Source organism: Suncus etruscus, chromosome 6 (assembly GCF_024139225.1).
Source record: "Suncus etruscus isolate mSunEtr1 chromosome 6, mSunEtr1.pri.cur, whole genome shotgun sequence".
Lineage (NCBI taxonomy): Eukaryota > Metazoa > Chordata > Mammalia > Eulipotyphla > Soricidae > Suncus > Suncus etruscus.
Genome location: NC_064853.1, coordinates 26,245,074 through 26,257,482, shown reverse-complemented (window position 1 = coordinate 26,257,482; position 12,409 = coordinate 26,245,074). Strand labels below are relative to the sequence as shown.

Below are 12,409 nucleotides of genomic sequence, written 5' to 3'. Positions count from 1 at the left end.
GTGGCCACCATGTTTTTTGTTTTTTTGAACATTAGCTACAAATTTGGGCCATTTTTCTGCCAGTCTATTGTGTTTTTTAAAAATCAGATTAAACCTCCCTCAGCAGCTGACTGCAATTGGTTTTGGGGAGATGAAAGTACTAACATGTTTCTATAGCCACGGCAGGAAACTGGCTGCCTCAAAAAATCAATTCTGATTATCACAAGAACAGAATATGAGGTTGTACTCAATAACTCTTATTTCTGGAGTCATGGGGATCTGTTAGATCCCTTGATCCTCGTTCACCCTCCTGCCTCCTCTGGACTGTCAGTGATCTTTCTGTAGGTCTCCAGTTTATGTTTAGGAAGCTGAGTTTGCTTTACTGAAGGTGTCAAGAGGAGCGTTGGAATGTGTTAGGATACCTGCAAATAGGTTGTTCATCAAGTCTGGAACCCTTCACACCTTAGGCTCTCCTGTTGAATGAGAGACTGGGATGTAATGAACTTTTTTTTTTTTTGAGCCACACCCGGTGACATGCAGGTGTTACTCCTGGCTATGTGCTCAGAAATTGCTCCTGGCTTGAGGGACCATATGGGATGCCGGGGATCGAACCAGGTCCATTCTGGGTCAGCTGCATGCAAGGCAAATGTCCTACTGCTGCGCTATCTCTCTGGCTCCAGTGATGAACTTTAAACACACAAGTTTGGACCAGAGAAATAGTTCAATGGGCTGGAGCACATGCTTTATTTAAAACAGAAAGCCTCAGTTCAAATCCTGGCTCCCCATGTGTAACCTCAAATAATGAGATAGGAGCAACCCCTGAGCATTGTGGGTGCAATCCCCAAAATAAAATAAACTCAGATTTGTTAGCACCTAACTAGATGAAGGGCATTTTCAGGGGGCAGCATGATCTAAGATAGAGAAGGAACAACTTTTACTATGGGGCTAGCATCAGAGAAAAAATCAGTTGTATTAGAGTCTTAAAGGATTAGAACAAGTCTTTTTCTTGCTATTGCTTTGATACTCAGAATAATGACACCCACCCACCAATATACACAGAATGTGTGAACATTACCTTGATGGGAAAAGGAAATTAAATTAAGTTGGGTTTTTGTTGTTGTTTTGGGGCCACACCTAGCAATGCTCAGGGATGACTCCTGGCTCTGAGCTCAGAAATTATTACTGGCAGGCTCATGGGGACCATATGGGATACCTGGAGTAGAACTCAGGCAGGCTGTGTGCAAGATAAATGCCCTACCCGCTGTGCTCTGGTCCCTAAATTAAGGCTCTGAGATAGGTTTATCCTCTATTAATCAATTGAATTCAAGGTAATCAAAGGTCCTTATAAGGGAAGGCATAGGACTCAGAAAGAAGATGCCACCATGGAAGGTGGAGGAGAAGGGTCCCAAGCAAGTATTCTTGAGGTACTAAAAATGGTCAGGAAACAGATTCACTAGAGGAAATAATACAGATAGATAATACAGACCTGCCACTACCCTAAATTTGATCTGAGGAAGTCCAGGTTCAAAAATTTTTATTGGGTCAGTGTGAATTAGTTATACATTATTGAATTTCAGACATATAATGTTCCAACACCAATCCCTTCATCAGTGCCCACTTCCCTCCTCCCTGTCTGCCTGCCTCTGCCTTTCAGTTTTTCTTTTCTTTTAGGCACTGCGGTTTTTAATACTGTTAATGATAAGGTCCCATGCATATTACTTTAGTGTTCCCTTTTTTGTTCTATCCATTACTCCCCCCAACACCCTAAATGGCAAGTTTCCTAGTAAAAACCAGTTCTCATTTTCTTTGTCTCTATTGCCTTTGGTAATTTCTCGTTCCCCTACTATGTTTCCTTACATTCCACATATGAGAGTGATCATCTCTTTCTCCAACTAACTTCAACTCAACTCCCCAGATCCATCCACATAGAATCAAATATATGACTTCATATTTTCTTATGACTGAGTAGTATTCTAATGTGGATATGTACCATAACTTCATGATCCAAGCCATTTGTTCTTGGGTACTTGAGTTATTTCCAATTTTTGGCTTTTGTGAGTAGTGTTACAATGAATATTGTAGCAACTATCTTTTCTGGATTGTGTCTTTGGTCCTTTGGGGTATATTCCAAGAAGTGGAATTATTGGGTCATATGAAGGCTCAATTTTTAGTTTTTTTGAGGAGTGTTCATATTGTTCTCCAAAAAGGCTGAACTAGTCTACATTCTCACCAGTAGTAAGAAGGTTTCTTTTCTCCTTGTATCCATTCCAAGAATGGTTGTTTCAATTTATTTGCTTTTTTGTTGTTGTCGTTGTTGTTTTGTTTTTTGGTCTACACTCAGTGATGCTCAGGGGTTACTCCTGGCTATTTGCTGAGAAATCAGTTGGCTTGGGGGACCATATGGGATGCTCTGTCCTAAGTTATGTGTTAGGCAAATGCCTTACTGCTTGCACCACTGCTCCGGCCCCTGTTGTTTGTTTTTTTTAATGTATGCCAGTCTCTGTGGCATAATATGATATCTCCTTATTGTTTTTATTTGGATTTGATGATTAGTGATACAGAGTATTTTGTCATATGCCTTTTGACAGTTTGTATGTCTTCTTTGAGGACATTTCTGTTCATCTTTTCTCCCATTTTTTTATGGTATTGTATATTTTTATCTTGTAAATATTTTTGTTTGTTTTTGTTTTGAGGCCTGTTGACACTCAGGGGTTACTCCAGGCTATGCGCTCAGAAATTGCTCCTGGCTTGGGGGGACCATATGGGACGCTGGGGGATCAAACTGCAGTCTGCCTTAGGCTAGTGCTTGCAAGGCAGATGTCTTACCTCTAAGGAACCGCTCTGGCTCCTTTATCTTTTAAATTTTGACCAGTGCTTTATATCTTAGATATCAACCCTTTATCATATAATTGGTGGACAAATATATTCTCCCAGTCTGTGGAGTGTCTCTGTATTCTGGTCATTGTTTCCTTTGAGGCACAAAAGCTTCTTAATTTAATGTAGTCCATTAGTTTATCTTTGCTTCCACTTGCTTGGTTAATGGCATTGAATCTTTAAAGGTTCTTCTAGCTTCAGTGTCATATAGAGTTCTTCCTATAATTTTCTCAATGTAACTTATGGATTCAGGTTTAATATCAAGGTCTTTAATCTATTTTTATTTTACTTTTATGCATGGGATTAGAAAGAGGAATTTCTGACTCTGGAATTGTAAGGTAATAAACTGATTTTTGTTTAGGTCCCTAAATTTATAGAGATTTTGAGTACAGCTACATGATGCCCATTAGACAGGTGCTGACAGAAGGCATGTTCTACTAGGGGATATCCATCTTTCTTGATGTCCTTATTTGCTTCCCTTAACCAGAGCAAGAGAATCATAGTACTAGTTTTATTTCACTTTTTTAGCTCTGAGGTGAATTCAATCTCACTTGCTCCTGAAGAATGGAGAAATCATGTGCCTATTCACTTCTCTGTCCACAGTTTTTGGCATGGTATTTGTCAAATGACTGTTCAAAGGTCACCCTCTACCTTGGTGGATATTTCTGGAAGAATTATCTTTCCCACATTTCTAAGCCCTATAATTTTATATTGTACTCTAGTAATACCTATCCTAACAGGCCTTTGACACCCCCGAATTTAACATGTACTTGTTTAAATATTTTGTTTATTTTGTTTGTTTTGGGGACATACCCAGCAGTGCTCAGGGGTTACTCCTGGCTCTGTGCTCAGAAATTACTCCTGTCAGATTGGGGCACCATATAGAATGCCGGGGATCAAACCCCGTCAGCTACGTGTAAGGCAAATGCCTACCCACTGTGTTATCTCTCCAGCCCCATTGTTTGAATATTTCTAAGTGACTCCCAAACCCATGTGGTGAGTTGCAGTTTCACTGTTGAGACTGTAGGAATGTCAGTTGACTTTGAGTGAGCCTAGCACTCTGAGTGCCCAGCACCCCCATTTTACCCTAGTCTTGTTCTCAACTTCTGGTTAACAGAGGAAGTCACTCTACTTATGTGGAAATCAAGTAACCTCTTATGATTCTTTCTCCTGGTTTGCTTCATTTTTCTGATTTCACTCTGGAGCTCATGCTACTAATCTCTTTAGTTACAAAAAGGAGGAGGAATCCTCCTTTCCCCTGCATCAGGAATATTGTCAACAAAGAAAGAGAATTCTACAACAGCCTCCAGGAATGCTGGTAGGTTTTAAGCATTAGTAAGTCTGACCCAACTGGACTTCAACCTAGCATGTTGTCTGGAATAAATGCAGCTCACACCACTCAGCCTAGGAAGTGGTGCCTGTCTAGCTGACCATGTAAAGTGCTAGCAGGCCCCACATGCCAGAATACTTGGGTCAGGTGCTTCACTCAGCTTTGATCAGGGGTAAGGCTGACACACCACTCCACCTCTCTGACTCCTGTAGGCATTTCTCAATTGTTTTCAGACTCCAGTGAGAAAGGGAAAAAAATGATTTACTTCCCCTAGAATCTAATTTTTTAAGCTCTTGTTTATTTCATGCTGGCCTGCTATTGGTTTTATAGATTCATTATCTTTTCTAAATCATCATTCACACAACAAAACAGAATAATGGGATAATGGAGCAGAATAATGGAGGTTCACGTGAGTTACATTGTGATGATTGAGGACTAGAAAGGAGAAAGCTGAAGAGAAAGAAAAACAGTGCTCTATGTAAGAACAGCAGATCTGATTTGTAAGGTCTTACAAAGTCTTCACAAAAGACCAAATTCCTTGTTTGTTTGCTTGCTTTTTGCTTGTAGCCAACACTCAGCAGTGCTCAGGGGCTACTCCTAACTTTGTGCTCTAGAGTCATTCCCAGCAAGCTATGTTCAGGAGACCATGAAGTACTAGGGGTCAAATCCAGGACTCCTGCATGGAAAGCATGTCCTCAGCCTGCTGAGTTAGCTCTTTGACCCGAAACACAAAGTTCTCATACTCTAAATAGCAGAATATTGGGCAGGTCAACCCATCATTACTAGTCTTTGCACAGGAGATTCCTATCTTAAAAGTCTTCTTTATGTGGAGGTCACCAAAACAGTTTAACTTCTGTTGAGAGAGAAGGATGAGCTTTCACCTTCCTGCAGTGGAGCTCCCTGCTACCACTGTGTCTCCTGAGCTGGTATGAGGAAGGTCAAAAGTTAAGCTAACCTTTCCAATCAGTATGAAGAGAGTTAAGCTGGTTGGTCATCCAACTCTAAGCCAGGGACTGAGACCTAGTCATCTCCAGTAATTCCTGAGTCTCAGCACCAGTTCTGAATATGAAGCAAGCCTTTTCTTTTCCTGAAGGGTCCTTAGCCCAGATGAAGTTAAATATGTGTTTACTTTATTTATTTTAAATTTTAGGCACTTTGTTTTTATAAAACTGTAAATGATAGGGTTTCATGCATACAATATTCAACACTGTGCATCCATCAGAGTTTACCCCCACAAAAAAAATTAAATATTTCTTATTTGGATACTTAGTGCCTATACTCGCATGTATATACTCCAGGAGTACAGGAAAGGTGTTTTATTTTCTTACACAAGCACAAGGTATTTTTTTACTCAAGCTCCCACAGAGTAAACCCAGAATAATTATTGAAAGAGTGAAAGGATGAAGTTAACAGATGTGCTCTACACAAGTGACCTGACATACCCTAGGGGTACTTGGAGGCTACTCCAAAGTTTATGCTTGGGGACTGTTCCCAGTGATGCTCAAGGGTCTATGTGGTGCCAAGGTTTAAACTGGGGTGGTTACATGCAGGCAAACACCTACACCCATGTACTGTCTTTTTAGTTCCTCTTAAGAAGGGAACTACAAAGGCCTAAAAGACACAAAGAGTGATTTCATACCCTTAAAAGTAGGATTCACAAGACTGCCAACAGGTAGAAACCTTTTCATCTACTCAAGAATTCATACTTCTTCAACTTTTCCTTCTATTTCCTCAGCCTGATTTTCACAACAACTCAGGAGGTAGGAAAAGTAAGGATCTTTGTCTCCTTTTGATAACTGGGAAAACATGGAGTGGAAGGGTCAGTCCAGAGCACACAAGGACTATAGGGCAGAGACAGGACTGGAACTCAGAATCCCAGCATCCTCCATAGAACCCCTTAGATTTTCCTTTTGACTGGTCCCAGACTCAACAGCCTCTGCCAGGGGCCCTGTGTGGACAGAGTGAGGGCCTCCCAGCTCTACTCTTCCCACAGGCCTTCAGGGGTTGCTTGGCAACCAGCACCCGCAGCAAGTGGCCTCTAGTCTTGCTGTTGCTGTGGAACCAAGGCTCCCTCCCTTCACACCTGTGCATGTTCCCACTCGCTATTAATGAGACTTCCTACCTCCACCTCCCCTCAAGATTCTCTGGTCCTCAATAATTAATCTCTCAGGAAACAGAAGGGGCTCTCAAGGAACCTATGTGGCAAGGACCCTAGGGAATGAGGCACAACCCAAGCCCTCCTGGCCGACACCCTCCAGGGATAATAAAAACTCTTTTTGTGAATGATTTGGCTCAGTGATGCTCCTAACCCCCAGTCCCTCTCTGACTTCCATACTGAAAACAATTTCCTGAAACATCCTGAAAGCAATTTAATGGGTTGGAGGAGTGTAAATCCTCCTCGGGCAGAGCAGGGGAATCCCTGGGTGCTGTCTCAGAGCTCCAGGAGTGTCAGTGGGGAGCTTAGCCAGGAGACCAGTCCCTTCTTACATGTGGATCGGGAACAGAAAAAGGAAGGAGGTTGACTTCATCTCTAACACACCCTGAGCACAATACTGTGCACTCTCCTCAACAAACCTATGAGGATCTGAGAGCTAAGGATAGAGGTGAGAGTGACTTATTAAAGTTCACACAGCTTTCTTTAAAACAACTAAAGAACATCTAGACAAGAGAGATCTCTCAAAAGGCTGAGCACAAGCCTTGCATGCCCTGTGGATAGGGCTAGGAGTAGCCCTAAAGCACCAGGTTTGCCCCTTAAATCAAAAATACACACTAAAAAATTCTTGTCTAGAACTACATAAATACATGTAGATATATTTAAGTTGACTATGTATTCCTTCATCCCTCATTTTTAATTATGTAATTAGTTGATCATTAAGTTCTGTAAGTTCTAGTTCAAAATTGCTCTCTTTTCTCACATTTAGGTTATTTTGTGTTATCTTAGTGAATGTTTGTATCCTCCTAAAATTTGTTGAACCCCTGATCTCTCCTTCCTTGGTACAGTTATATTTCGAGATGGAAGCTCTTAGGAAATAGTGTCCTGAACTCATAAGATTAATGCATTATAAGGAGAGACACTAGAAGACCTGATAGATGGCTCAAAAGGCAGGAACACAGACTTTGCATGTGAAAGTACCAGATTCAGTTCCCAGTACCACATGGTCTCCTAAGCATCTCCAGGAGCAACTCCCATCCTCCAAACACCAAGCCAAGAGTAGCCCTTACACACTACACAATTGGTTCAAAACCAAATAATATGAAATGAAAAGAAAGTAGGGAAGATGATGATCTGAAATATGAGGGGTGAGCTCATACCGCTCACACCAGACATCAAACCTACCAGTATCTGGTTCCTGTATTTTCACCCCCAGATATGTGAGAAAATACATTTCTGTACCTATGGCTACTGTTTTTTGAAAACTAACTACAATAAAACTAACTAAAAATAAAAAATAGGGGCCGGGCGGTGGCGCTAAAGGTAAGGTGCGCCTGCCTTGCCTGCGGTAGCCTTGGACGGACCGCGGTTCGATCCCCCGGTGTCCCATATGGTCCCCCAAGCCAGGAGCAACTTCTGAGCGCATAGCCAGGAGTAACCCCTGAGCGTTACCGGGTGTGGCCCAAAAACCAAAAAAAAAAATAAATAAATAAAAAATAAAAAATAAAAAATAAATAAAAAAATAACTAAATAAGCCCTTACAATTTCCTTCATTTCTAGTTTTTTGTTTGTTTGCTTCTTTATTTTGTTTTGATTTTTGTTGTTGTTCACTTTGATTTCATCAGAAACTAAAAACTGAATATATTTCTTTTATTTTTCTTTTATTTTTATTTTTTTGGTTTTTGGGCCACGCCCAGTGATGCTCAGGGGTTACTGTGGCTATGCACTCAGAAATTGCTCCTGACTTGGAGGACCATATAGGATGTCAGGCAATCTAACCGCAGTCCATCCTAGATCAGCCATGTGCAAGGCAAATGCCCTACCACTATGCCACCACTCCAGCCCAGAAAAACTGAATATATTTCTAAAATGCATATTGAACTTTGTTAAAATTCTTCTGTAGTTTTCCAATGCCTACAGGAATGGTCTGCAAATGCATATCCCTCCAGGTAAGAAAAATGTAGGGAGTACCACACCTATAATGTGTGTAATATTTCTTATATATTCATACTTACTTCTGTGCAAAGATGTTAAAACTATATAAAAGTGAAAAGTAATATGTAAATGTATCTATAAATAAAATAGAAAATTTGGGGTTTGCAAAGCAGACACACAAATTTTTATTCTTTTTTCTTTGCAAAAGCAATTGCAAGTGCTATCCAATGCAATGTCAGAACTAACTAGATCATCATTGATTTTATCTTGAAGCATGGCTGACAATGAACTCGTTCAAGGAGTCAAAGCAGCAGCAGGTCAGTTATTTTCTGTGTTCACTTCCCTATAATTAATATTGTCTTCAATCAGAGGATTCTTTGCAGGATTCTTCTAAAGCTATATAGTCCATTTTGTGAGAGCTCATTTGGGTTAAAAGTAGGTAGTTTAATCAATAAATCCACTTAACAAGACACAGCAAAGCTGCGAATGCTCACAATGGACTGAAAATTAATAGAATGTGGAGCCATCATGGCCAAGTTCTCCCAAAGTCAGAGCATCTCTGCTTAGTAGAGTGTAGGAGATGTTATCATCTGATGTGGAGATCAGACGAAGGTATTTGTGTCAATTCACATAGTAAAAATTTATTTTCTATTCATAGATTAAAAATAAACTATTTTTTCTCCAATTCCCTAGAGGAATATGGCAGAACCTGCTGTTGCTGGGCAAGGCCTCCCTATCCTCCAGTCCACTGCCCATTGCCTCTCCAGCACATTTCTATCTCAGCCCCCTCCTCCACTCTGTTTTCACAGCCTTGCTCCAGTTTCACCGTATTGCTCACATGCCCTAAATATCCTGCCTCTCCCCCGCTCAGTGCACTGACTGCTGGAGATGACGTCAAACAACACAAGTGGAAGCACTTGGCACATAACTGCACTTCACAAATGCTTATTGATTCTCACCGTGCAGCAGTTTAAATAGATCGTTGGTTCTTCAAGTTCAGGCCCCCTCAAGTCACCTAGAAGATTTGTAACAACAGGGTGTTGAGCCACACAAAACCAATATTTTTGCTTTAGTGGGTCTGAGTTGAGTCTGAGAATGTGCATTTGTTTTGTTTTGGGGCCACACCTGCTGGTGCTCAGGGGTTACTCCTGGCTCTACACTCAGAAATCACTCCTGGCAGGCTCAGGGGACCATGTAGGATGCCAGGGATCAAACCCGGGTCTGTCCCAGATCAGCAGTGTGCAAGGCAAATGCCCTAGCGCGGTGCTATCACTCAGGCCCCAGAATGTGCATTTTCTAACAGGCTCCCAGGAGATGCTGTCATACTTAGCAGTGAGCTAGATAGTTGCATAGCTAGATAGTTGCTAGATAGTTCCCTTTCTAAAGATGTCTGGACCTCACTGCTTTTGTTTATATCAAGGGCTAAAGAGGGTGAGGCACACCTGGCACTGCTGAGGGAGCTGTTCCCTAGCTTGCTGCTCAGGGTTGTTCCAGGCAGTGGGATTAAACCTGGCTTCCTGCATTCAGGGCATGTGCTCTAGCCCTCGGAGCTATCTCCCTGGGTCTTTGTTGCTTTTTATAGAGTAAATAAAGGACCAGAGAGATAGTATAATAGATAGGGTGTTTGCCTTGCACAGGGACAACACTGCCTTAATCCCTGGCAACCCATGTGGGTCCCAAATCCTGTCAGGAGTAAGCCAAGAGTGAGCCCTAAGAATCACCAGGTATGGTCCCAAAAGTAAAGAAACAAAAAAGAATAAATAAACAAGATCAACATCTAAATTATGGAAGTATGTGCTCTATACAGTCTAATATACAGAGTAGGCAAAAACAACAACAACAAAAAAAAAAACAAACCTAAAACCCAAAGACTGAAGTTAGAACTCCATTTTACAGCTATTTGATAAACCTAAACAGATTATTTGATCTCTGAATCTATATTTTTTCCTGTAAGACAAGAAGTGTTTAAAAATAATATCTGCCTGGGGCCGGAGAGATAGCATGGAGGTAAGGCGTTTGCCTTTCATGCAGGAGGTCATCGGTTCGAATCCCGGTGTCCCATATGGTCCCCCGTGCCTGCCAGGAACAATTTCTGAGCCTGGAGCCAGGAATAACCCCTGAGCACTGCCGGGTGTGACCCAAAAACCACAAAAAAAAAAAAAAATATCTGCCTCTCTCTCTCTCCCCTCTATCCCTCTCCCTTTCTTCCTCTCTCTGCTCTCTCTGACCCTCTTCCTTTCTCCCTCTCTCTCCTCTCCCTCTCTCTCTTTCTCTCTCATCTCTCTTTCTCTTTTCCTCTCTCTTTCTCTCAAATAAAAAAAGAAAAAATAATATCTACCTCAATAGGTTGATTGTGCAATAATGTTAATATCTGGAAATCATTATCAAAAGTCTACATATAGGGGCTGTAGAAATAGCATGAATATATGGCGTTTGCCTTGCATGCAGAGGTTGTTGGTTCGAATCCCGGCATCCCATATGGTCCCCTGAGCCTGCCAGGAGCAACTTCTGAGCACAGAGCCAGGAGTAACGCCTAGTGTGACCTCCCCATAAAAAGTCTACATATAGGGTCCAGAGCAGTGGTGCAAGAGGTAAGGTGTCTGCCTTGCATGCACTATCCTAGGACGGACTGCAGTTCGATCCCCTAGCATCCCATATGGTCCTCCAAGCCAGGAGCGATTTCTGAGCGCATAGGCAGGAGTAACCCCTGAGCGTCACCGGGTATGGCTGAAAAAACAAAAACAAAAACAAAAGTCTACATATAAACTATACAAATGAGATGTAGTCGTTGTAGCAAGTCAGCCGCTGAAGAGGTTGACTGATGGTGGGATGGAGGATGAGGCCTTTTTCTTCCAGCTCGGAGCACGCGTCTGCCACCCTGTCTAGCCCACGGTTCTGAGGTGAAACGGCGGGTAAACAGCTCGCAGACAGTCAGGCTCGTGGAAATATTCGCTTTATTCGGAGGACAAAACTGAAGTCCAAAGACTCAGCTTCAGTTCCAGCAAAAAAGCCTCGGCCTTCCACAGACCCTTGTTTTTATACCCCAGAGTCAGGTACCACCCAATGGTGGTATCAGATACCAACCAATGGTGGAAGCAGAATCAGGTCCTACCCTAGGGTGGGGGCAGAATGCCAGGTCACACCCTAGGGTAGGGCACAATCACCAATCAGTTTAGGGTGAGTAACATAGTAATCCCCCAAAATATTTACATACACAACAGTCGTAATGTATTAACTTAAAATTAACAAGTAAAATGGACAAATAATAACATGTTTTAAATTTTTTAAGTGAATAATTTTCAAAAATTCCGATCTTTGTACTAATTCATTAATGTAAAGTATATGATTACATTTTTCTATATAATCGCTTATTTATATATACATATTAGTATTAATGGTAGATACTAATAATAGTGGCCATGGTAGCCAGCTTCAAAATGGTACCCAATGAACCTCACTTCCTTCCAGTTTTCAAAACCTTATATAGTGGAAGCCCTCTTATGTGGAATTAATGATCAACAAACTACTCTACGGTTAAGTAGTAAGAAATTGCCACTTCCTCTTTGGTTCCTTGACTCTAACCTCCCCCAACTCCCACTTCCAGGAGAAGTCAGTTGCTGTCCCATGAAAACACTGAAGTAGCTCTGTGGGAAGAGCCACGTAGGACAGAACAAAGAATTCTTACTAATAGCCAATACATGTAAGTCACCTTGAAAGGGGATCTGGATTCGCTAGCTTCTGTCAACCTTCAGAGGACTGAAACCCAAGACAATATCAGTCTACAACCTCATGAGAGGCTGCACAGGAAAAACCTAATGCCAGTTCTAAAGGTTTAACACATAGAGCTTGTGTAGCAATGCATTATCATTATTTGAAGCCCTCAAGGTTTTTTTGTTTTGTTTCATTTTGTTCTTTGTTTGGGAGCCATACCCAAAAATGCTCAGGGATAATTCCTGTCTCTATACCCAGGAATTACTCCTGAGGTGCTAGGGGACCATATGGGATGCTGGGGATCAAACCCCAGTCAGCTGCATGCAAGACAAGTGCCCGATCCATTTTATCATCTCTTGGGCCTCTGAAGCCCTCAAGTTTTGGAATGATCGTTTTGCAGTAAAGACTATAAATATAGACCCTAACCG

General features: G+C 41.7%; 1 protein-coding gene across 1 annotated transcript in view; it reads right to left on the bottom strand.

Moving 5' to 3' along the window:
• RAB3B (RAB3B, member RAS oncogene family) overlaps positions 1–12,409 on the bottom strand; it is a 79,397-nt gene that overhangs the window by 55,873 nt on the left and 11,115 nt on the right. The gene's annotated exons all lie outside the window — the stretch shown is intronic.